At 38.7% G+C, this 27,139-nt stretch overlaps 1 protein-coding gene across 27 annotated transcripts in view; it reads left to right on the top strand.

The window, feature by feature from the left end:
• Positions 1 to 27,139, top strand: part of DLG2 (discs large MAGUK scaffold protein 2) — a 1,874,701-nt gene that overhangs the window by 1,772,257 nt on the left and 75,305 nt on the right. The window lies entirely within an intron of this gene.

The following is a 27,139-nucleotide window of genomic DNA, read 5'->3' as shown; positions in this document are numbered from 1 at the left end:
AATTTCTGGTCTTATTCTCTATTCTGTGCCTTTGCAATAGGTAAAGATTCTTCTTTTTAAGACAACAGTTCCCAACTGGACTGTCACAATACACTGGTTCATGTTCTTTTGTTTGCAAGTAATTTAAAAAAGAAAAAGCTCAACAAGCTTAGACAAAAAGGGGGCAATGTGTGTTATAAACCAGATGGAAGGGCTGGTTTAGAGCTTTGTCTCGGGAACATAACCCAGGTATGTGAGTGTGCCATCAAACTCTCAGTCTCCCATCTCTGCTTCACTCCACTTGGATATTTGATTTCAGTAACAATGGACAGATTTGTCCGTGAATTAGGGAACTTGTCTGTCAAAGTTCCCAAATTGTAACTTTTGTACTTTCTGCCACAAGAGATTGTCTGCTGCTCACTGTGATCCCAAAATGAGAGAGAGAGAGAGAGAGAGAGAGAGAGAGAGAGAGAGAGAGAGGAGAGAGAGAGAGAGAGAGAGAGAAGGTCTTTGATTCTCTTGGCCGTGGTTAGGTGCTGTCCCACAGAAATCAAGGTGCAGGTTCAGGTGAAAACAGAGCCATTACAGTGAGAATTTTAATGTTGAAACTTATGTGTGGAGGAAGATGTAGTGGTACTGAGGAGACAAATATATTATTCCATGTGATGTGTTACTATGAATGAAATAAATTTTGCAGATTTATTTTCCTTATACATTGGATCAGATTTAAAATAACTCTTATTAATAACCTCTTCACTTTCTTGTACCCCTATTCTCTTGAGTAGGAGAGAGAAGGTAGTGTATAACTGTCACATCAGGGCTTTATTGACCTGGCCTCTAGTTTCATGTGGACAGAGTACATATCTATCCTAATTTGCCCCGGTGCCTTTATTGCCCCGTGCTCAATACATTTCTCTGAATTCATTATAAATCCAAGGTTATGCTTCAGCCTATGATGAGCAGTTTTTCCTAATTCGTGCGGTATTTAGTAATTGTTTTGGAGATTAAGAATTATTGTTTTCATAGTAACTTTCTTGCTTTTAAAATGTAACCATGACTATATATTTTAATAAGGAAAAAAGCAAAGCAGAGGGAAAATGCGAAGAGCCCAATTGCATCTACATTTTACCTATGTCCGTTGATGCTGCAAATATTTCTATTAGTAATGACACAACAACAAAAAATGGCAAATAAAGTTATATAATAATATATAAAGTTATATAATGAAATTTGCAGGGATGATCCTCAAAAGTAACAGCGAATAGTGAGAAGTTCTATACGTTGTCATTTTAAAAGTATTTAAGTTGCAGTTCTCTTTCTCCTTCAGTGACACATGCTTGCTATCTTTATTTTCTTTAATCATTTTTTTGTTTCTTGTAAAATGACCATTTTTTCCATCTTTAAATGTCTGCTTTCCCTTGACACATGCTTATAAAATGCTTTTATCAATAATACAACAAATAAAAGTCTGAAAAATCTGCACATAATTTGTATTATTTTTGTCTGTATTCTTTCTTTTTGGTCAAAATCTGGGAACATCCTCAGGAATATGGCATACCTGTGAATGTCATCCATTGTGCTTGTTTTGCCAGAAATAAAATAAAATTGCCAGAAATACATGGTCGAAGGCACGGACCATGTTAGAAAGAGGTACTTTTACAAAAATCAAATAGCAAGTGAGAAAAGCTGAGTAAAAGAGTAGAAATACAGTGTCGTTGCACCAGCTTCTAGAAATGGAGTCATTTTCAGACTTGAAATTCATGTGTAGAAAAAAATACGACTTTGTTTTTCCTCCAAGATTTCTACGGTCTTAAAGTCCAAATGTCTTACATGAATATTTTTGCTCACCACAACACATTGTTTCAGTTAACTTGGTCGTGAAGAAAGTGCTTATTCTTGAAGTTTTTTGGGAAAAGGTAGTGGAAAGAAGCCTCTTCCCTATCAGAGAGTTATTATAGCTGAGGCAGGGAAAGAAGCCAGAGCCATGCTGGTCAGAGAAGAATTGAAACACACAGGAGGCAACAGGGAGAAAAAGACAGTGGGGAAAAAACAGAGATTTGGCGCCAGGCGAATGCTGATGAATGCTGACTCTACTGCTACCATAACTGCTTGTGGGGTCCAAGAACGTTCTTTGTATGAACTTAAATCCTTGAGACTTGTTTTATGACCGAGACTGAGATCTTTCTTGGCAAATGCTTCATATGCACTTGAAAAATATGTATTATGCTGTTGTTGGATGGAATATTCTACAAATGTTAAGGCAGATTGGTAGTGTTCAAGTTTTTGTTTCATCTATTTTAAAGCTGTTATTACATGCATAGACACTTAGGATTGTTATGCCCTCTTTATGAATTTGCACCTTTATCTGTATAAAATTACCTTCTTTATTGCTGGTAATAGTCTTTGCTCTGAAACCTACTTTCTCTAATGTTAATATAACCACCCCAGCTTTGTTTGTCCAGTGTTAACATGGTATACCTTTCACCATCCTTTTAATTTTAACCTAGTTGTTTCTTTAGATTTAAAGTATGTTTCTTATAAACAGCCTATACAGTAGCTGGACTTTGCTTTTGCATCCACCATGATAATCTCTGCCTTTTAATTGAGCAGTTTAGAACTTCTACATTTAATGTGATTGTTGATGTGATCAGGTTGAAGTCTAATCATTTTAGTACTGTTCTTTGTTCTCTTCTTCCTCTTTTTCTGCCTATTTTGGGATTGAATAATTGTTATAACTTCATTTTATCTCCTTTGTGGACTTATTAGCTGAGAACTCTTTTTGTTGTCTTTGTTATTTTAGTGTTGCTTTGGGGTTTATAGGATACATCTTTAACTTATCCTAGTCTAGTATTACCATCAAGTAATATAGTACTTCAGGTATAGTGTTAGACTCTTACAAAGTATAGTTTCATTTCCTTCCTTCCGGCTTTTGTGGTATTGTCATACATTTTATATGTGTGCATGTATGTATTTATGTTTTCTGTACATAAAATAAACTCCATGATACATTTTAGTATTTTGGTTTAACCAGTCAATTATGTTTCAAAGAGGTTTAAATAATAAGAAAAAAACTTACATATCTACACACAAAGTTACCATTTCAATGAACTTCTTTTGTGAAGTTACAGACTTCCATTTCATTTTCCTTCTGCCTGGAGGACTTTCTTTACTATTTGTTACACTGTGCACCTACTTCTGATGAACTCCTTCCTTATGTTTGAAAATATCTTTATTTTGCTTTTATTTTTTAAAGATATTTTTTCTGTGTATAAAAGTCTAAGTTGAGTCTTGTTGTACTTTAAAGATGTTGCTCTACTGTTTTCTTATATTATTTCAGATGAGAAGTTCATTGTCATTCTATTTTCTTTATTCTGTTTACATGATATGTCTTTTTTTGGCATAAAAATTTTTCTCTTTATTACTGGTTTCAAGCTATTTGATTATGATGTATCTTGGTATATTTCTCTTCATGTTTCTTGTGCTTGTAGCATATTGAGCTTCTTGGATCTGTGGATTTATAGTTTTAAATAAAATTTGGAAAAATATTGGCCATTTTTCCTTCAAATATTTTTTCTTGCCCTCCCTCTCTCTTCTCCTTCAGAGACTCCACTTACATATGTATTAGGCCACTTGGAATTGTCCCAAGCTTACTCATATTCTTTACATTTTTTAAAATCTTTTTTTCTCTCTGTTTCCTTCGGATAGTTTTTATTACTAGATATTCATGTTCATTAATTTTCTCTTCTGCAGTGTCTAATCAGCTGTTAAGCACATTCAGTGTATTTTTCATGTCGCACATTGTTGTTTTGATCTTTAGAAGTTTAATTTTGGTCTTCTTAAAAAATATCTTTCATGTCTCTAACTTTTGACCATCTAGAATACAGTTCCAGTAACTGCTTTAATGTTCTTTTCTGATAAATCTAGCATTTGTGCCAGTTCTGGGTTGCTTTTGATTGGTTAATTTTTCTCCTCGGTGTGGATCATATTCTCTTACTTCTTTGCATTCTTGGTAATCTTACACTGGATGCCAGACACTGTGAATTTCACCCTTTTGGGGCCACATATTTTTGTATTCCTGTGAATATTGAACTGCGTTCTGGGATGTAGTTCATCTTGATCCTTTTAAGTCTTGCTTTTAAAGTTTTTAGGTGGGAGCAGGGAATATTTAGTGTAGGACCAATTTTGTCTCATGACTGAGGCAAGACCCTTCTGACTATGCTGCTCAATGCCCCTTGAATTGTGGTTTTCCAGTTTGGCTGGAGATAACTGGCACTGTTCCCGGACATTTGTGATTGTCGCGTACTGCTCCCTATAGCCATTCAGGTGGTTCTTTCCCTGGCTTTTGGTGGTTTCCTCACACATACATGTGCCAGTCAATACTCCACTGAATGCCCAAGGGTGACTCTCTGCATTTTTCCAGACTTTTTCTCTATGTAGCTCTTTTCTCTCTGGTACCCTGTCTGGCAAATTCTAGCTATGTTGGTCTCCTCTAATTCTCAGATTCATCTCTTCAACTGATGGACTCTTTGCTTGATGGCCTGGAAACTTTCTCAAGATAGTAAGCTGGGGCAATTATAGGGCTTACCTCATTTGTTTGCCATCTCTTAAGGATCACTGCCCTTCACTGTCTGATGTCCAGTTTCTGGGGAAAGTAGTATTTCATATTGCTTGTCTGATTTTATTTCTTTTTTGGTTTTTTGAGCCAGGAAGTAAAACCCAATTTCTGTTATTCCATCCATCTTACAATGAAAGTCCATTCTTATATCTTTAAAGCTGAAAGCTGTACACTACATATTCCATATGCCCTTGCAGATGCCGTGTATCTAGGCCATCAGACGTATTTGAGGTTCAGCCAGTTATATCCACTCAGTCAAGTCTTGGAATATGGAAATGAGTTGGAAGCTTTACTCCTTTTCCATATTTTTTTTTTCTGTCAAGCACAGCACTTATAGCAATGTGTTAGGTTTTCTGTACTGTCTTCTGAATTTCCATGGTTTTGTCAATAGTTTCATGAGTATCAAGTGGCGAGGCTCATGGCATCCACTTTTTACCTGTGCCGATCTAGGAGCTGTATAATGAACCAAGAGTTTCAGCAGCAATCTCCTGATTCCTGGAGTATAGCCACGATTGTGTCCTCTTGAAGTCAACAGTTCTAGTTGTGGGCTCTTGTGGCAGAGGTAGCAGCTTGTCCATCAGCATGGGCATCAGAAGAGATTGATTCAGTTCAGGGTAAAGTGAATCTATACTACTTTGATTATTCTGCTTGTTCAGGGCAACATGACAGTGTATAGAGACCCCCTGAAAATAGGCACTTATAAAGGTGACTGGAGAAACTTTCAGATCACAGCAAATAAAAAATGTAAAAGGCTTTTTGAAAAAGTTAGAGTATGACTATGTTGAATACCCTATGCAATCATTTCTCACCTTAAAAAAAATCTTGTAGGCAAATATCAACTATACTTGAAACAAGTTTAGTGCCTATGCATACAAGAATATCTTTTCAAACTGTTCTATATCACCTGCAAATAGAATTTAAATTGCTTGAAATATGTCCAAATGATTTTTTAAATCAATACATGCTGATAAAGCAGCTATATCTACAAAATACATACACTTTCGTTTGAGCTTCACTTTAACTTCAAAAAGACTCTCACCTTCCTCTGTCTCTAATTTCATAACTTTATGCCTGCCTGCAAAAGAATGTGGTGAAAGGAGGGCAGGTCGTTACCTTCTCTAGGTTTAGTTGAAGAGTTTAAGGTAAGGAGATGAACATGTCTAACATATGCCAGGCTCTGATAAATGTTTTTATATATTAACCTATTTAATCATTACAACAACCCCTTGAGTAGGTTTTAACATTATTTTACATATGAGGAACATGAAACTCAAAAGTTTACAAACCAAATAAGACATAAAGCTAGAATTCAAGCCAAATCTACTCATATTAATAAATCTTATGTTCCATCTACTTTGCTGTACTACTTTCAAGCACTGTCGTAAAGTTAATTGTGCTTCACCAGGGGTGAATCATATACATATAGTTATATTATATTGAGAGACAAATTTCCATCCATTGTCCATTCAAATGTACCCAATTACATGTAATATCATGGTTCAGTTTGCTCATTGCAAATAAAAAGTCCCTACATTTTAGCAAAACATGGTGTTGAAATGAGAGGAGATAGAAAATACATAAATAATAAAATTCCTACTTATTGATAGTTATCTATTCTTCTAAAAAGAAAATGTTACCTTTATTAGATTAGATTTCCCTCAGGTTTCAAAAGTATGTTTCTGTGAATAAAGACATTGATTTTTGTGTTTTTATGGTGTGATGCAAGGTGTAGTCAGTCTGTTCTATATAAAAAAAAATAATACCATGTTATTCATCAAAGCAGATTTAGTAGTAAATAGACTTCAAGATGAGAAAGTAGTTCTATACTGTTCCTGAATTATATTTATGCCAAATATGTATTATAGTTATGCCCCTCTCCTAATGAATTCAGTATTAAGGTACTTGTAGCCACATCTCTTACAGTCATAATAATTTGGCCATTTGTCTGCCTAAGAGATGCCTAAGACATGAATCTAACTTCTATTGGAGGCTGTAATCACTATTTTTAAATTGCTCTTTCATAATCATTTTGATGGGATAAATCATGTTACATAATTATGATCATAAATTGGTTCTAATAATGTGATGCGTATTTACATCTAAAACAAACAAACAAGCAAGACATTAATTGGGTTAGACTAAAAAATTAATTAGCTGGGAAACAAGGATAAAAGAGCATACCATTTTCAAATCATGGGACGCTATTAAAGAACTAGGTGGCACATGAAATATGTAATCTGACAGAATAATTCCAATGAACTAGGAAGTTCTAATGATGCTATAAAGTGATGCTAGGAAGTAATCTTTTGAAATCAGCAGAATGAAGTTCAAGTCCTTAGTGTAACTATTGTTAAGTATTTGAATGGCTATCATGCAGAAAAGAGAATAGACTTATTCCCTGCTACTAGCATGAAGTAGCTGGTTCAGAATAAAGAAGGATTATTTTATCTATGCATGAGACCCGACAACAAAGAGCTGAGTGGCCTCACTACGGAGTGAGTTGCCTCCCCATCTCAGCAGGAGCTGCATGTCTGGCCATTGTACATGGTAGAACACATTCCTCCAGTGGTTGAGCATGGCTCTGAAGTTCTCTAAAGACCCTCTGATTTGAGATGGCTTTATACCCTTACTGTGCTTGTAGCTTTTTGGGTTTCGGAGCTGGGTATACAAATGCCTTGAGGAAGGGAAGGTAGGTCTGCTACCTGTCTGTATCATCTTACTTTCCTGTTAGAAGTTCCTGAGTTTTATGTCTAGTAAGAGAATTGTTCAATTTTTTTAGACGGGATTTTCAGTCAATTTTCAGCCCTCTTCTGTAAATACTTGAGTTATACAGATGGTCATGCTATGCCTCCTCTCACTGACTCACACTCCTGATCTTTCCACCTCTGTCTTAACTCCTCATATTACCCAGTGTCTATTTGCCAACCCCCTACCCCCGCCCCAACCAGGAACTTGTCCATAACAAATTATCTCAAGGTCAAAGCATCCATGCTTTTCAAATATTAACAAAAATAAACAAGAAGAATACCTTACAGTAAGTTGGAATGAAGTTTGTAGGATTCCCTAATTGAAATAAGAAGTTTTTTTAACATTAATAAAAACTACAGAAAATGAGAAAAATATAAAGACAAAGATAAAACTCACTCATAATTCTACCACTCAAAAGGAAGTATTTTTTTTAGTGTGTACACTTTGCATCTTTATATATATGTAAAACAAAATTAGAATCAACCATATAGAATTCTGCCTATTTTATGTAGATACCATTATATGGTGATCATGTCTCCCAATTATTATGTGTATTTTAGAAATACGACTTTTTAAAATGGGTACTTAATATCAGTAGAAGCTAAACAAGAAATATAAATATATTAAGGTCAACACATCACGCAAGCATATCAATGACATTAGCCATTAAAATCTACCTCTGATCCCATACCAATCTCTATCATCCTTCTGACTACAATCAGCTGTTCACTTAGAATTTCCTGCAGGAAGAGAATGCAATGAACAGCCTCAGTCCACTTATAAGTAATATTTCTCACTATATATAGTAAACCATCATTCTAGTTTATTGATGCAACTCGCACACTTCTCTTCTGCCAAATAGCAATACCTTGCATTGGCATAGTCCATTATTTTACTTAATCTTCACAAATTCCCTTGAGTAGACAGAGTAGGTGGTGCAATTTCTGTTTCAATGGTGAGGAAAAGGAAGCTCAGAATGGTACATGAAGGTCACCTTTTAACAGGGCTGAATAACCCTTGCAGGGGATGGGGGTTTGAAAGTTCCTAAGTGGAGGACGTAGAATTCAGACCAGGGTTTTTTTTTATTATTGTTTTCAAATTCTAATGCTCTTAAAATATTACTCTGTGGCCTCTTGCACGGTAACTTGTTTAATAAATATTTATTGACAAAATTACTTCAATAAAATAAATAAACAAAAACAAATTTATTATTTACAAAGCAAAACCAACAAATATTTATTTAAATATAAGAACTCATCTGCCATTTAACCTACGCTTAGGTTTCCCCATTGTTCCCCCGTACTGTTTAGCTCTTGGTAGATGTTCCTCAGAACAAAATGATTACGTCAATTCACCTAAACCCTTAAGAAAAATGTTTTAATGAGAATATGTGTTCTCTTATTATTCTAAAAATAGCAATAAGCAGGAATAGTAATCACAGTGTTGACATTCCTTCACATTTGGATAGCCATTTTCAGTTTGCCGAGTCCTTCTGTTATCTTGTCAGATTCATTGCAGACATCCTAGGAATTAATATGAATTTTTATAGGGTAATAAGCAGTGGCTCTGAGAGTTTTACTTGTGCACTGTGGGTGTAGACTTCTCATGCTCCCCAGTGGGTTCTTGTGACTGGCACATGGGTCGGAGGTACTGCAGGTGAAGGTGCAAGACTGGTGGGCCCCATGTTCAGTGTGCTTGACAGTTACAGATCTTGAGAATAATAGTAGCAAGTAGGTATTAAGCGGTTATCATATTCCAGACACTGTCCTAACAGCTTGAACAGAAGGCTACAGGAAGTGACCAGCCATAGATTAAACTTCTTTTTTAGAGACGAGAGAGTATACACTCAATTCTCTCTCTGCTTTCCTGGGGGAAGGTGGCCTGGAAGTCTGGATCTTATTGAGCATATCCTCGTGAAGCTATCACCACAGAGCTGTACTGTTGAAACAGATGGGCCTGCTCTCCTGCACCCTGAAGACATTTTCCAGACATTTTCCAATTCATCCAGAGGATGAATTTCTCTGACTGACTTGGCCAAGTCTTTCCATGAAACTGCTGCCTTAGCAGACATCTTCCTGATGTCCCACTCTGTTAAGCCAGCCCCCTCTCTAGGCAATCTTTTTTCCATTTTGAGGGGATGTTGTTCTATTCTCCCCAAGTCCCCATTCTCCCCTCTTGCTGCCTGGCTCATAGAATGAAGGAGGTTTTGACCCTCCTTGCCTTCTACTTTGCATCATATCCTGGGAAAATCATTATATAACAGAGTTTGCATCCCAGATCAGCATCTCATCCACAGTCTTTTCTCATGTGACCTAGGCAAGTCACTTCACCACTCTGACCCTCAATTTCCTCACATGTGAAAAAGGGGATAAAAATATCGAAAGGATAAAGTAAGGTAATATGTAAAGGACCTAACACATACAGCAAACAATAATAAGGTGGTTACTATTATTTAGATTTTTATTCTGGTTCCTAATCTGTACTCTTTGCATTTTTCCTGTACTGGTCTATCTGGCACATACGCCCTCATAGAAGATTTCTGACATGAGATGTCAGAAAGAAATTCATACTGTGATTTATAATGGCCTTCGGGGACCTTCTTAAGAATTTAGATGTACCTCATTCTTTAAACAAGTCAAATTCAGAACAAAAAGAAACAGAGAGTAGAAATCTTTCAATAGCAACCTGTTCTACTGTACTTAAAATAGATTTTTTTTAAAGAATTTATGAATGACTTTTCAGGAATGCTACGATTCAAAGAAAGAAAAACTTATATTTCAGACCTTTGAATGAGTCTGATGATCACACTTGAAACTATGGTGTTGTGAAAACTAGCATTATTCCTTTGTAAAAATGGCAAGTAATTTAACTCTTTCTGGTTTGATCTTCTCATTAATAAATGAAGGAAACACAAAAAGGAGACGATGAGAGAAGCAGGTCTTCTGCTTAAACCTCTGAAGTCCTCTGATCATCAATTTACTTTTTTGTCTTCCCCATTAGACTCTGCCTTACTTATCCTCTTAGGTCCAGCACCCAGCACCTTAAAAACAAGTGCGTGTTTAGCACAAAAAAAGTAATTAATATTCTTTGGATGAAATCACATTTAATAGACGAGGAAATGAAGGCATAGAAAGATCAAAATCTTCCCTTCAATACATGGTGGAGACAAAACCAGTCTTCAAACTCTTAATCCAACATTCTTTTCACTCTGTTGCTGCTGCTGAAAAAGAATGGCCTGAAACAGAAGGTTAAAAAGGACTTTTGTAAAAATTTTAGCTTTAAGTCCATGGGGCCACTGCCAAGAAAACCAACGACTTGGTGAAGTCAAGTAAGTATTCTGCTTAGGAATCTAATTCTGCGTGACTCATCCTTGTGCCTCTCTTCTGAGGTTGTGCATGTTGAATTTTGTAATACCTCTTTACTCCCGGCTCACAATGAGTCACCTAAAGCTTAAGCATCACATGACTCCTTCCTGTTTATGTCTTCCTGTTTCCATTCCTAAGAGGGAAAATAGTTTTCCATTGAATTTGCTATTCCTGGGCAAAAATCGCTAAGCCTTGAGATGAGTCAAGATAAAGTAAATAGCTCTTCCCAAGTATTAGCAGAGCAATAAGACAAATGGATATACTTTCTAGTGGTGATAATAAGGGTGCTTACTAGTTGCTTAGGCATTGTTTTCAGAAATTTGCATACTGTACTGTATTTCATTTACTCCCATTTAAGACTTACCATAAGATAAAGTAAATTTTATCTGCTGTGAGAGATGTTTATCAGTTACTAGGAGTCATTCTTTTTTTTTTTTCACTAGGAATCATTTAACAGGTTCATTTTGAATGAAAGAATGTTTCTAGCATTGTGGATAGTTAAAGAGAAAGATATACATACATATATATATATATATATACACATATATACATATATGTATACATATATGTCCATATTACCCTTAGCTTTTAGTCTAGTTGGGCAGAATGGTGGTCTAATACACAAGTAATAATTACAGAGAAAGACAATTATTTCTATAAACATTTTTGTGCGAGGCACTATGTTAAGCATTAGTATATGAACGTGTGTGTATGTGTGTGTTTAACTCTTTACAGGAACACTATAAGGTTTTCTAGATGGTCAAATATAGGTAGAGCCAGAATTCAAGTCTGGTCTGCTTAGCTCTTCCAAGTCTATCACATGGCATTTCATCCAACTGAGATCAGTAGAGAAGGACTGTGGAAGATAGGGGAACAAGAGTGAAATTGTCAGAAAAGACATGGTAGGAGAAAAATCACACCTGAGTGAGACCTTAAAGAATGTGATTGGAATTTGATGGGCAGAAAAGAAGGAATTCTGACCAGGTCAGCTGGAACGTAGGCTTCAGGACAGGTGCCCATAGACACAACAGAGAGCTACAGGCTTGTTTGAAAATTGGACCTAATTCCTCTATCCTCAGCATCTGTTTATATCAGTTATCGTTCATGATTTTCACCAGATGTTTTCACTCAACAGCTGAGCAATTATTCTCCCATTATTATATAATGCCTAAAAGGTGGATTTTAAGCCACACTTCTCTGTGTACCCTTATTCTGGGAAATTACATTTTTATGAAAGTCATTTTGTACTAGAAATCAAAATTGTGTCAGAGATTGGAACCCACTGCACTAAAACATCATTAACTATTGGGCAAACAAACCCGGCTTCATGAAACAGAAGGGACAATGTTGCTACTGCAGCAAGTTCTCTGATTGGCTAATAGTGGTCTGCAATATGGCAGAGTGGGAGCAAGTATACTCTTCCAGACTACTTGAAATCTAGTCCTGGCTTTATACTAAGTACTGTATTTGACTACCTTTGAATAAATCTCCTTATCTGGTAAACAATTCAATAGTACCCGTATGTCGTGCAGGGTGTCAGGCGGGGTCCCTGGTCCCACTCCCCACATAAGAACGCAGGACATGGTGAGGCCAAAAAGGAACACCCACGGAGCCATAGGTAGGGGAGTCACACCACTATACTCTCACTGGCGGCTGGGTTGGAGACACAGGAACCAGGAGCAACACAATTCTCAACCCTCACTGTGCCGCTTACAGACTCAGCCACCATCTTCTTGCTAGCTCCCCCTTTTTTTTGCTAGCCTAGCCACGGCAGTTATATTAGTGCCCAATGGCTCACTGGTTACAGCTGACGGCCAACTAGCCACAGCTGATGGCCATTTGATCACAGTCGATGGCCATTTACTACCTGATCCAGCACCTTTCTATGTGAGGCCGAAAGCCTGGAAACTGCTTTTTGGGGCTCTGTCCCCACACCCTATGAAATGTCCGAGTTGAACTGAAAGAGTGTTTTCTAAGATGTGCTCTCCTAAATCATTTGTTACAAACGTTCGTGAAACAGTTACATATCATATAACCTTGGAGATTCCCAAAGCAAATGATTACATTAAAGGCTCTGAAGAGCCCTGTAGTAAACAAATGTTGTTTAATCCAGCATTTAAATAGTTATTCAGTGACAGAACACACTCTGGGAAATGTGCCACTATGTACTCTGCATTGAACAGAAATTCCTACCAGTTCTGGAAAATCCAGTTTGCTTTCAAGTATGATTTATAGGTTGCATTTATCATACTCTTAACCTAAGTTACTGAAGTTTCAAATTGCTCAAGGACTTCATAAAGATCCTGTAATATTATGCTGTCTGCCTTTTTCTCCTTCTTGATTTTCTGGATGCAAATCAAAGTGTTTTATTTAACTCCAAAAGCAGTGTGGTGGGGAGAAGAGGAGGTATAATGTTTTCGGTCCACTTGCTGAGGAACCAATTTGGGAGGTGAGTTAAGGATGCAGCCTTTCTGAAGGATTCAGATTACAATCTGAGCTAATTCCTCAATACAATCATAGTAATATAACCTCTGATGTAACCAAGTACTGAAGGTGGGTGACCTCTGGGTTTGTCAAGATCACATGATAGTTCAAAACTGTTAATTTAATTCTTGTATAACAAAGGATGTGTGCCAGGCACTAAGCTAGTCACTGGTGATACCACAGTCATTAAGACGGGTCCCTCCGTGCCTTCAAGGAGCTTCCAGGCCGATGGGGGAGACAGAGTATTGCATCGTAACAACACGGTTTTGTAAATTCCTTGGATTCGAGTATATATGGAGTGCAATGGCAACAAGAAATGAAATTCTTTGTAGACCATGACTAAAAGATATTCAGTCGAGTCCCTTTCCTTGACCCAATCAGTTCAGAAGAAAAGAACTTATTCTTGTGTTTGTGGCCAACTCCATTTCTGTCTTGGCTAGCATAATGATTATGACAATGAAAGAGTAAGCATTATGAGATATTGTGGAGCTATGGTACGTAAGCCTTGTGCAAAGACCGTCAGTCTTCTCGAAACAAGTAGATAGACGACCAATAATTAATGCAACAACCTTCCACTCACATCACTTTTCAAAAAGAATTTTATCAGTGGGTGGGAAATCAAGTCCCTCGGTAAGATCCAGAAGCATACGTACCAGGCTTCCTTCTTTTCTGTCTCTAATATTAGCGGACAAATAGCTGACTTTTCCCCAACGGAGCTTGGTTCATCATGTCAGATTAAAGAAAAAAGGGAATTTAGATCCTGGGACACAAATGTACAAGTGGCACTTTTGGGAGCCATGAGGGGAGGCGTGGCTTGGGCGAGGCCACCCACTGGTCAGGGACAGAGCTCTGAATGAGATCTAGGGCTTCTGAACCCCATCCCGGTGCTTCCGTCTATGGTGTCTGAGGACACTCGTGCATGTGTACAATTTTTATCTATTTTGCTAAACTAAATTATTGGGTGAAAGTTAAAAAAAAAAAGAAGTATCACAAACTCACACCTCACCTTGTCACAAGACAGACGTTTTAAGTTTAACATACCCAACATGGACATATCTGCCAAGGATTTTATCATCAAAACATACAAATAATTAGGATTATTTTACTAATTTCCAAGCAATTTCCAAGAACAGTTCCAGGGTGAGCAGCCAATGAATTCTGGCCAGCAGACTAAATCAAAACAGTGTAACATGTCACTGTCAGTTTTCTCTCAGACAGAAGTATTTCAAGAATCCAAATGCTAAGGAAATGGTGCCATGCTTGAGACGACTACTGAAAGGGATATCGAGATAAGATGATATTAATTTAATTTAAGCAGCAACGCTGCATCATGCCAAGCCCTTGGAAAACACTATCTCATTTCATTCTCACAACGACTCTAAAAGATAAGCTCTCCTTTTTGATCAGATGAATCCTGACTCAAGCTGGATGACCTCTCTAGTCTTTAATTTCCTCATCTATAAAACAACGATGATAATAAAACCCATTCCCTTGTAAGGTTCTTGTGAGAACTCAAAATAATTGTTCTGAACTGCTTAGCACAGAGCCCAGCACATGGTAGCTGCTAAATAAAAGTAGCTCTTAATACTGTTACACCCCGGTCTCCTCATCAGGTTTTACAGAAGGTTGTATTTTAGAATTTCTTCTACAACTTTTAGATATAGAGAGCAGGTAAGGTGAAGCAAGAACTTCCAAAATCCTCACATACAACTATGTTAACACTCTAAGTGACTTTTCTTTATTAAGAAACTATGTCAGAAACATCCTAAACCCCTTTGGATTTTTATTTCAAAGACTTTTCTCAGTTTCAATAAGGGAGTGATCCAAGAACATTTAATATAAAAGTATCAAAGTCAAACCCAGTAGTAAACATTGAGGAATAAAAATGTTACTGCCAACTCCCCAGGTGGAGAGAACAACCTACTAATTAGGATCCTACAGACCAAATGCTGATTAGTAAGATGCACAAAAAGCGTGAATAGCTGGAGCTTGCTATAAAGTTCTGGTCCATGCTAGTTTATCCTTTCTAGTCAGAATAAAAAGAAACATGAAAGAACACCAAAGTTTTTGGAGGAAAGGAAAACCCTACTTAAACCTCACCAAGAGGTTCCCTTGTTTTCCTGCATTATTTATGCTTTCGATATACCGAAAGCACAGATTGTACGAAATTGTGCACCCGTTTGCATAGAAATAATATTAAATAGTTCTATTGGCACAATAATAAAAATAAACTAATTAAATCCCACCATTTTAAACATTCTTGCCCTTATTCAAGTAAAAACAGTAATGGTGCTCACTAATTACAGACCTGTGTTTCTAGTGCAGGCTTCTTTCAGAGGTCTCAATGAACCTAATGTCTGAACTAATGTCTTTATTGTCTAATAGTTCCCCAAGAAAGATTAGGGTAAATGACAGCTTCCTGAGGCGTCACAGGGTCAGTGCTGACATTTATGTGAAGAAAAATGCTGGCAACGGGTGAGTGTCCGTGTACCAGAAGTACTCCCTAGTGTCACATCCAGTGTCAGGCAGACGAGACAGCCGAGGATTCGGAAACAGAAGTCATTATTCGTTTTTATATTGACTCAACCAGTTACTAGCTGGGTGACTTTGAAGTCACTTCACCTCTTAGCATTTCAGTTTTATTATCTGTAGATGAGACTACTAAATCCAACTTTGCAGGATTGCTGTGAGTGTTTTTAGGAAAAGTGTTATGATCCTAACACTCTGCCTTGTACTTTGTAGTCCCTCAGTAAAGCATAGCTATTTATATTATCATCATGTTCGTCATCTGCCTTCTCTTCGTCATCTTCTCTGAGTCTCGGTGTCAATCAAAGGGAATAAAATTGCTTCTTCCATGGGGTCCCCATGAGGACTGAACAACATACGTGAAGGTGCTTTGTTAAGTGTTGGCACTGTGTATTATTCTTGAAAATAAAAATTAACAAACAGACTTGAGCCTCGAAGAAACTCTTACCACTAAGCTACAGTACAAATAATAAGGCTTACAGTCTTTGAGGAAAACTAGAATTACCCTTTATCGGTAGAACTTAGCGAAGTCTCCTTACAAATGGCTTCCAGTTCTTGGATCTGAAGGTCTGTGGGGGAGAAAGGGACGGGGGGGGGGCGGGTGCAGAAGCACAGACAGAGCACAGGACAGGGAGCCGGCAACAGTTTTCACCATCAGCCCCTTGTGATTACCAATAGGCAGGTTTGGGGCTTCATGTAGTTTCTGCCAGAACAAGAAGGGTCATTCATTTACAGTGCCAAAGGCAGGGCAAAGAATGATTTAAGGTACACTTATTCTCAACTACAGCTATAATCAAAGACCCTATTTTATTTGTGGTAGAACACTTTTTTCCCCACTCTTGATATCCCCTTTCGTGGACATTCTTTCCATTCCTGATCATTCTACCCCAGGGGAGATAGCATGAATTAAATGATTGGAAAGTTAAGAGAAGAAATTGGCCTTGCATAACCCAATCCTTTGTCTTGGAAGTGGCCTGACTCACCCTAGTTTTTACTGGCTCCACCATCAGCACTTTGTTTCTTATTTTTAGAAACAGACATTTTAAACTGTGTAGAACTTCCACCACTGGCTCCCACCCACACACACACACAAACTCACATAAACATTCCTCCTTAACCTGGTTTTGACTCTCAACTTTCCCTGTTCTTGAACTTCTTCAAATGCAGGTGCTCTCCAATGTTCCGTCCCTATCCTTCTCCTCTCTCCCACTGTACTCTCACTTGGCAGTCTTTTCTAATCTCATAGTATATCAGAAGTGATTCCTTATGACTATATATAAAAAGCCCAAAATAACAGTAACTGAAACAAGAAGTTGTCTATCTCATGCATGTGTGAAGCATCATGGCAGGCTGTTCAGGGTTAATGTGGCAGGCCACAGATTTGTCTGGAACCTCCCGGCTCCTTCTGGTGCACTGATCTGCCTGCCATTCCTAGGGTGAAGCCCTGGTCCTCAGTGTCCCATGGGGTTGCGAGGGCACCAGTCAACGCATGTGCTTTGCGAAAAGCAAGAAAAGCAGGACAAGAACATGACATCTTCCAATTAAGTAAACTTTCCAGAAGTGCCACATACCACTATTCCTTACCTTTTATGTGTCAGATCATAGCTTCATGGATACAGCTAACTGCGAGGAAATGAAAGACATTTTATCTTTTAGCTACATGTCAATGTACTTGGCTAAAACCTAGGGTTCTATTAATTTGAGAGAGAAGGGTTGAGGGTCAAACATGATTTCAGTGCAGCCTGGGCTAATAACTTAAATCTATCTCTAGACTTTCCTTGCTCATGAGTGTAAATTCTCATTTCCAACCACCTGCTTGATTTCTCCACCAATTGACCATATCCAAAACAAAGTTCATTCTCTGAATTTCTGCATAAGGAATGAACGGCTACTATTGCCCTCAAGTCTGCCCGTACACACAGTGGGAACAGTGAGATTATGAGAGTAAGACTCTTTTCATACAGAATGATACCCAAGCTTTTCATCAGGGCTTTCAAATTCCTCCATGCACTGTCCTCCGTTTACTTTTGTAGCCTCATTTCCCATCACACACGCAAGCAAACTCAGTAAACTGCAGGGATTCTGGGTAATGCATAATTCTCTAAACCCAAAGCATTCTTTTGTATTTGATGCTTTTATTCATTCTGTTTCCTCAGCCTCTGATGCTCTTTATTTTCGTCTTTCTTTGGCCAAGTCGTATGCATTCCTTCAGGCTTGCTGCAAATGCCATCTTTTCCATGAAACTTCGTCTGATAATTGGAATTAATGTTAATCTTGCTTCAATTTATTCAGCAGCATGTTGTTCGTCATTCTTTTATGCCCTCTTTCCATAATACCTTGTCCTGTAATTATTTGTGCACAGGACTATTTCCCATGCAGACTAGAATCTTGTTGATGGAGGGGGTCAGGTTTTACACACACACACACATACACACACCATCTAGCACTGATTTTTTACCTTTACTAGGTGGTTAACTCATGTATGCTGAATAAATGAATGTTAATATAAAAGCAGGTGCTTTAATTAATCAATCTTCCCCTGACTGCTAAGGATGTGATCCTCCTCTCTGGGAGAAAAGATGCTTTCCAGAGGCAGACATACAGTGGAGAGTCCAGACACAAAAGACAGACAGAACTAGCATCAATTCCTAACTCTGCCACTTACCTGCTAGGTGACTATGGTCAAATGACTTAATATCTGTAAACTTCATTTTTCAAATTGGCTTTCAGGGTTTTTAATTTTTTTAATTTCTCAATAGAGAGATTAATAACAAATTCACAGTGCTCTTATTATTCCATGCCAACATATGTCAAGTGCCTACTCCAGTGGCTAACCAATGGCAGGTGCTCAATGACTGCTAGTTTCCTGCCCCATTTCCTCCTCCTCTTGAATCCCATACTATCAGATAATAGGTTGACTGAGGTGTCTTTACCTGGGGGGAAAAGTACGTACCTGGTATTTTCATGTCATATATTTTAAAAGGCTGACAGAAGACAACAATAAAATAATTTTTTTAAGAACTTCTAACAGTTTTATCAAAACAATATTCCTAGAAATTATTTAAAGCCACCAAAAGAGTTATTCATTAAATGTATCAGATTTTGAAAACAAGAAAAGATGAGAGAGAGAAAGATGAGAGAGAGAGAGAGAGAGAGAAAAGAAACATAATAAATCCCAGAGGGAGTCTTTGGATTAAGTAAGGGACTACCACTAAAGGCAATTTAGAGAAATTATGAACTTTGTGACTTTACCGTGAAATTGCAAAAGCCCACATCTCTGTGGATTATCAGACAAATCACTTCACTCAAATACATATTTCTTTCCGTATTTTATAGATTCCATATCCTCGCCCACCCCTTACTTGATGTTGGTAACTCCTTCTTCCCTAACTGATTAAATGAAATTGAAAACAGCCCCATGTGGATAGTTCTTCCTGCCAGAATTGATCTAAATCTGTCCCAGGCAATGAGGCTCTTCCTTGCCAAGCAGTCTACCTTGATTAACTTCACAAGTTAGTTCCCTTAGGTTGCTCACCCATCTGTAAAACAGGAAGTCCTGCTTCCCACTACTCCAAATTACCACTCCGGAGGGCATTTCTTCCAAGTCCAATACCTGCTTTCCTTTGGCAAATGTGATGGGAAGCAAGCGTTCCTCTTACCTAAGTATTCCTCTGCCAGTTGTTGCTATGCCTAAGACTCAATGATGAAATACCTACGAGCAACCTAAGCCTGTTTCCCGGTTTTGTTTATCATTTCTAACCTTCGGTTCAAGACAAGGAGCACACTAGCCAGTGTATGGCCATGAGGCAGAGCCTAGAGGATTGCTATTTCTGTGAAGCTTCTAGCAAATATCCCCGCTAAAATCAGAGGTCATGGGAAGTTCCTCATGACAGATGAAATTGAGCTTTACAAGTTATCACTCAGAGCTTGGGTTCCAAAAACATTCCTTTGCTCTGTGGCTTAACCCCTGGAACTATCCAGAGAAGATTGGGATCCTGGAGAACACAATATCTGGCCAGTCCAATAGAGTGGGTGGCCGTGGGAGACCGTTACACTCATTATTCGGGGTGCACTGCCCTTGGTTTCCTCTACAGGTTGTACTGCTTCTACTGTTGCATTTTCCAGATGAGGTACCACAAGAGATCCAAAGAGATGAAGTAATGCTCCCAAGGTCACACAGCTTGGGTTCTGAATTCAGTTCAGTTCAATGTAGCCTCGTGTTGTGAGCGCCTCCTCCTGTGCGCTCAGTGCGAGAGACACAGAGATGAATGAGACTCTCTCCTAACCCTCAGGAGCTGAGCAGTCTAGAAAAATAGGCCCACAGGCAACTCAACTATAATGCATCCTGCTAAGTACAAGATTATGACCGTGTGCAAGGTAGCAACGTGGAATGGAGAGGGTGATGTATAGCCCTGTGGAGAGGCTTGGGAAGGGTTCCCAGAGAAAGTCACGAGTTTCAAAGAATGGATTGAAATTGGCAGAATGATTCTATGCTGATCCCTGTTTTTTTGTTTTGTTTTGTTTTTTAGTGTTTGATATTTTATTGAAGGACAGACATAATAAATACTGTGTCTACCTTGAATTCTGTAAAAATGATCATTGATAGTAATACAATAATTATAATCTTAAACTATTTTCTAACTTTATATAGTGCTTTATCTTTCATTTGTATCTAATATTACGACCCCCTCCCATACTATAAGCTCTAAGAAGGGAGGGGCATGTCTTATGCTTTTCTGTGTATCCTTCAGCACCTAGTACAATGTCTATTGCAAAAACTCACGTTAGAATAAATCAAAAGACAAACATGTACGCAATCAACTTTTATCTCCTGTTAGTCTAAGCATTACATCAAGCAACTTAAGCAGATATAATCACCACCTAGGTAATACAAAAAATGAAGCACGCACACACAGAATTCATTGTTCTTATGACAACAGAGCTTTAGTGATGGAAGGAACCTGAAGATTCTGGTCTATCTTCATGCTCAATAAAGAATACCATTTGCGGTATCATTTCCCTTCGTTTTTTACTGAAATAACTACTCAGCTTCAAAGAACCAACTCTAATTCAACAACCTGAGTAAAGCTCACCCTGACACAATAACAGAAACACACACAAACAATAGTAATATGTTTTTCGAGTACGATACCATGCTTAGGACTTCATAAGTATTATTCCATTTGATGTTTACCACAAGCCTTTAACATAGATATTATTGTTATCTGTTCTATTTTAAAGATGAGAAAACTGAGTCACAGAGATTAAATAGCTCACCCCTGTTCATACAGATTAAGTGGAGGAGGCAAGATTCACCTTCAAGTCTGTATGACTCTAGAGCCCAGGCTCCCTTTTGTTAAATCATGGAGCAAGTATACTGCATATTTGGCAATTAATCTTGCAATGAAATGATCTCATAGTCCCTTCACTTTATTATCTTCAGCTCTTGTTTGCATATGTTATTGTTATTAAGTTTTCCATCTGTTCATGTCTTATTTCCTGAAAGGGTGCATATTTATGTCTTCACAGCTTATTTTCCTGTTAGAAAGTTGTTCCTACTGTTTAAAAATTTGTAAATACCTTAAACAACTTAAAATCATAGAATTCTAACACAGAGATATTATGTGTTCTATTGCCTTCGTTTCATAGTTGAGAAAACCTAAAGTTAATTGGCTTGCCCAAGGTCACAAAGCTATGAACTCGCAGGTCCACGACCATGAACTCTGGTCCCGTGCGTCAATGTCTGGTAATATTACTTCAGATATTTGAAAATAGTTTCCAGGACCCTCTTAGTCCTCTTAGGACATGAGGTTTGAATTTTTCACCATCTTAGATACTCTTCTGCTTTTAACCAGTTTTCCAATAATCATGTTAACAAAGATTCTCTAAGGTAGTGCAGGAGAACAGAAATGTTCATTTATTACTGATGGCATTTTCACTGAGTATAATCTTTATGTAAAATAATCTGACATTCTTAGTAGTGAAAAATGTATATGCCTTATGGTTTGGTCACTCCACTTTGTAATAATAAAACTATATCTTAAAGAAATAATTTAAAAGGAAAGGAAGAAAAATTGATACAAAGTTGGATTTAAAATAATTACTACCTAGAAATGGCTCAACATTTGGAGAATGCTTGTAGAATAATATATACTTATCACAATGATATGTAGACCAGATAACAATAAAGAAAATTATGTAATAAATAAAAAAGTAAAATAAAAATGGCATATTAATTGCACTGTATAGGGATAAGAAATTAGAATTATAAATTGTGGATCCTCTAAGGTAAAAAAGTTCTTTGTAAAGTTTTGATATTTTTCCCTTCCCTGATATTATTGATTAAATCTACTGAAAGGACCATAGCGCTCAGAGGTGAACATAGATAAGAGTATAGGGTCGTTGGAGGGCGTGGGAGGAGATGTGTCATGAAGGAGAGATCTCTCCTTCATGACACATCTCCTCAGACTGCATGTCTTAGTCCATTCTGGCTGTTATAAAAAATACCACAAACTGGATGGCTTATGAACAATAAAATTGTATTTCTCACAGTTCTGGAGGTTATAGATTCAAGGTCAGGATGCCAGCCAGCATGGTCGAGTTCGGCGAAAGCCCTTTCCCAGGTTGCAGCCTGCCAAAGTCTAGATGTGTCCTCACATCATGGCAGGCTATGCTGATTTCTTTATATTCAACCGATGCTTCTACTTTTTAAACAATCTTAAGAAACATTCTTGGTTGGAAATTCCATCTGCACTGTGGGAGTTGTGGTAGAGTGTGTCTGAGAGAGGAAGATAGGGTGTTCCATGGCCCAGCTCGTGTGCAGGCTTCCAAGGAGAGGGAGGAAGGGGAAGAGGCTGAGGGAAGAAAGCTGAGTCCTCAAGACATGGGATGACTCTTATTAATGAGGAGGTTCCCATTAGGAGAAGCACACATCTGCTCAGTGAGTGGGCGGGGTGAGCAGATGTTCTACCACCTCTCAGCAATTCCTTTCTGAGCACCTGATGGGGGTGCTGCTCTGCAACCTCGTAGCACCACATACACCACCTATGACACCACAGCGCGTGCAATTTAAAGTATATGTACGGCCTTTGCCCTGGATAGTCCTTCTTCCTAGAATGGTTTCCTCGATGCCTGCGTGCCTAACTCCCTCACCTCCTTCCAGCCTTGCTTCAGATGTCTCCTTCTCAGTGAGTCCTACTGTATCCATTGCATTTATTAACTCCTAACTTATCATATTATTTTCTTCTTTATTACGTTTATTGTTTTTTGCCCATTTCCTCTTACTAGAATACAATAAGCTCCATGAAGGCAAGGATGTTTGTCCTTTTTCATTCATTGATAGGTTCCAAACTCCTAGAATCATCGTTGATACATACTCCATAACTGTTTGCTGAATAAATAAATGAATAAGTGAGTAGCTGAATGACTATATCCCTTACTTATATTCTCAATCAAGCATTTAGCTCCATGAGGACAGGAAGCAAGCCTCATTTTTTTTTTTTTTACGTTTATTTATTTTAAGTGGGTTTTTCCGGAGCCCATCAGCTCCAAGTCAAGTAGTTCTTTCAATCTAGTTGTGGAGGGCACAGCTCACAGTGGCCCATGTGGGGATCGAACCAGAAACCTTGTTAAGAGCACCGCGCTCTAAACAACTGAGCTAACCGGCCACTCCAGGAAGCAAGCCTCTTGTTTACTGCTGAGTTCTCAGCAGATAGCACAGTGATTAGTACATAGTAGGCACGCTGTAAATAACATTGCATCTAGTATTTAAATGACTGTTATCTCATATCCATATGTGGAAGTTAAATTACATCCTAAATCAATGTTTTTTACCGGGGTGAGGACGGAACCATCTGTCCTCTCTCTGCTCTCGTTCAATAGGTGATGATGGGGCCCCTTATCTCACACTTGTGAGATTTCGAAATGAAGTTGTCCTTTAACTCCAGGTCTTCTCTTGCCTCAATCCAGGCCTGTCCTTCCCACCGAGTTTTCTGAAAATTCATAGACAAAAAAAAAAAAAAAAAAAAAATGAGCTCAGTATTGAGGGAGCTGACGCAATTGCCCAACGGTCTGGTTTTGTGGTATGTGAATTTCATTCCCAGCCCTGATACACCACCACTGAGTTGTATCAAATGTTCTTGGATGTCTCTCTCCCCCTTTTTCACATGTTCATGAGAGAAATGAACTTTCTCCAGCAGCTCTTCTAAGCCAGACCATGCCTGCTGATATCACTTGTCAGTCAGTAAAGACTTAAAAGGAAGTGTTATTGGAAAGTAGGGAAGGGCTTGCTTTGTTTATGCTTCAGGGAGCAACACTAGGGGAAAAAAGGATGGAATTCATAGGGAAGAAATTTAGATTTGACTCAGTTGATAAATACTGAGCATCTACTGGGTTTTGAAAGCTCTTGTGTATGTAATTCTCATAAGGACTCTGTTGGACAGAGGTCCCTGGCCCTCATTCAGCACCTGCAGAGATCCAGGTACAGGGATGAAAATCACACAGCTGCTTCAATGGCAGAGCCACCACTTCTTTGAACCCAGGACTAGCTGTTGTCCATGTCTCATGATCTTTACATGAGTCTTCTGTATATAAATTGAAAGGTTTACATTATAATTGTGTATCAGCAACAATGAAATTCCCTATCGTCATATTTCTCCTTTTTCTCCACTGCCTGCTTACTAATTTCTGGCTGTGAGACCCTAAAGAGTGAATACCAAAGCTTCACCTACAGTTTTAGCTCATCAGAAATAAAAGGCTGCAGTCGGGACTGTGTCGGCCTCTCTGAAACACCTTGATTAATATGTCTTGATTGCCTGACCAACAAGGCTTGAACATCGGGGCTTTTCAAACTGTTGTAAAACCTGGGCTGCTTGTTCTGGCCATGTTCCTCTTTCCCATATTTCGTTTTCTGAGTATCCAGCTGATAGCATTTGGGAGAGAAGACAATGATTTTCAGATGATTGATCTTTCCAACCCCATCCAACCCTGAAACCTGAAGCACTATTTGCTGTAGTCTGTCAAGCCCTGTCTGGGCGGGTTCAGATTTGCCTCTGCTCTCCTCAGACGGGTGGCTCGTTGGGGAAACTGTCAGTCGGCACTGTCGTGTAAACCAACCTGACAGATTGCTCAGATGCCCTGAGAGAGAAGGAAGGCTGGACTGGGCCTCGTCCCTGAAGACTCAGATGATGAGTTGTCTGAAACGATCAACACACAGGCCTCCAGACACACGAAATCGGCTCATACGTTGTCCCTCGGGGAATTGGGAGCACTGGAGACACAGGATAGAGAGACAGAGGCAGTTGCTGCCACTGGAAGTGATGCTTCTTCCCAATTATAATCAAAATGCCGCAACTGCAGAAAGGCCCAGGCTGTGAGGATGTCTGGTTGGTACCCAATCAGTTCCACCTTCAGCCATGACAGTGACTGCCTGATTCTCTGGGTGCAATCGGTGTTGACATTTTCCCAGCCCCCTGATTACATAGAAGGGAACAATATACAGGGATGAGAAGAGCATCTTTAAAGAGCACAAACTTGCCTTCTAAGGTTATAAATTATTAAATGACATAACCGATGCGCTACCACAGTCCATGGTACATAGTGCATTTACGCTTCTATAAAGTGCAGATAATGCCTGCATTAGAATGGGTATCTTTTGAATCACAGATAATAAATACCAAGAGCAGTGCCTGTCATGTTGTAAGGCCTACTGTGTGCTCAGTCGTCACTTAATAAACAACGGCATGTTGGTCAATAGCCTCTTCGCGAGGACTGGGAGAGGCTAATGTGTTCTCACCCTCTAAGACTGCTTTGCTGGTCACTTTAGCCCCTCTTTCCATTGTGGACAATTCACTATTGAAATAAGTGGGGAAATAAGTGGTCAGGTTAGAACGGAATCTGTACATGATGACTTGTCCCCAGGGGTGTGTGTGTTACTGTTCCTTGAGGAGATGGGAGAAGTTGTCAGGACAGAGTCGTGCTTCCCTCTACCCTGTGGTAATGTGCTCTGACTTGGAAGACAGGAACGTTGTACATCATTGTACATATCATGATGAAATGATATGTGCATCATTTCCTCAGAAAGACAGGGAAGCTGTGCTGGATGCCACTCAGGCCTTCCTTACCTATTGTTTTCAACGGCCCAGGCCTTTACAGGAAAAAAAATAAACTGTTGAATTCCAGGGATTGCCCTATGACAAGTCTAGGTAACAGATTGGATAACAGCAAATAACTTTGATTGGGCATCTGCTATGTGGTAGACTGTGGGGTAGGAGGAATATGAACCATCTCTGTCCCCCATGGTTAAACAAGCTAGAATTTGCAAATGTTAAAAAAATCACAATACAGGGTCATATAAGAGTATACGAGAGGGGCAGTTAACTCCCATTAAGGGTGTGAGGAGAGGAGAAGTGGTTTTGGGATTGATGGAGGAGATGACCCAGGATGATTTTTCACAATGCAAACACAATCCGATGAGACACGTGTTAATATCAGCCACATGGAAAGTTATCTTGTTTCCCCAAAGTGTCTTGCAGAACAAAGGCATAGAACACGACAGCTGAAGCACAGCTTAGAAAATTTTTGTTTTTGGCATGTTTATTATATCAAAGCTGAAGCACAAAGAAGTCAAGTAACTTACTCAAGAACACACAGCCAGGTTAAACTGACTCCAAAACTGGAACCCTGCTCTCCTAACTGCATCCAAGTTTCTTCCTACTTCCAGATTGCCTTCTCTGTTTTTTATTTATCAAATTCGTAAGTGGGTGAAGGAATGCTTTTAAGAAAACAATTGGAAATTGATCATTTATAAAATAAAAGCAACTAAAGTCCAGATCACTCTGCTCCTAGTCTAGCATTCTTTCCCACATCCTCCTGGTGGGAAAATGTTTTGAGAAAGTTAAAGACACCGTATTGCATTCTCCTTCTAATACTTGCAGAGAAAAACTTTCACTCATCTCTAGAGTACGGAAGGGGTGAAGTAAAGGAACTATTGGCTGGCAGTTATTGTGCTAAATGTTTTTCCTGTGCCATTTCGTTGAATCTCTGCTGAGATTTAGGAATTGTTAAGCCCATTGTATAGATAAACTCAGACTCACATTAGCTCACTAATTTTTCTCAACGATACTCAGCTAGGAAGGGGTGGACTCCCTTGAATGTGTCTCTTCACTCCGACCTCTGCATTTTGCACTGTCCTCAGCCACTTACATTCACAATGGAACATACCCATCCAAGCCAGGCACAGTGGGAGGGAGAGGAGAGAAGACTCCATCTAGCTGCTTTTGTTCTTTTTCCTGCTGCATGGAAAAGTGAGAACCAGGTCTCATCTCATCAAGCCAAGGGCCTCGGCTTCAAGAGACTAAGAAAACTAAGTTGACGCACTCTGCTTCTTGGATCTTAAAGTTGCCATGGAAGCAGAACCTTCTCC

The sequence above is a fragment of the Rhinolophus ferrumequinum genome, chromosome 11 (genome assembly GCF_004115265.2).
Source record: "Rhinolophus ferrumequinum isolate MPI-CBG mRhiFer1 chromosome 11, mRhiFer1_v1.p, whole genome shotgun sequence".
Taxonomy (NCBI): domain Eukaryota; kingdom Metazoa; phylum Chordata; class Mammalia; order Chiroptera; family Rhinolophidae; genus Rhinolophus; species Rhinolophus ferrumequinum.
Note: the sequence above shows the minus strand (reverse complement) of the source record. Positions and strands in the feature narration are given on the sequence as shown.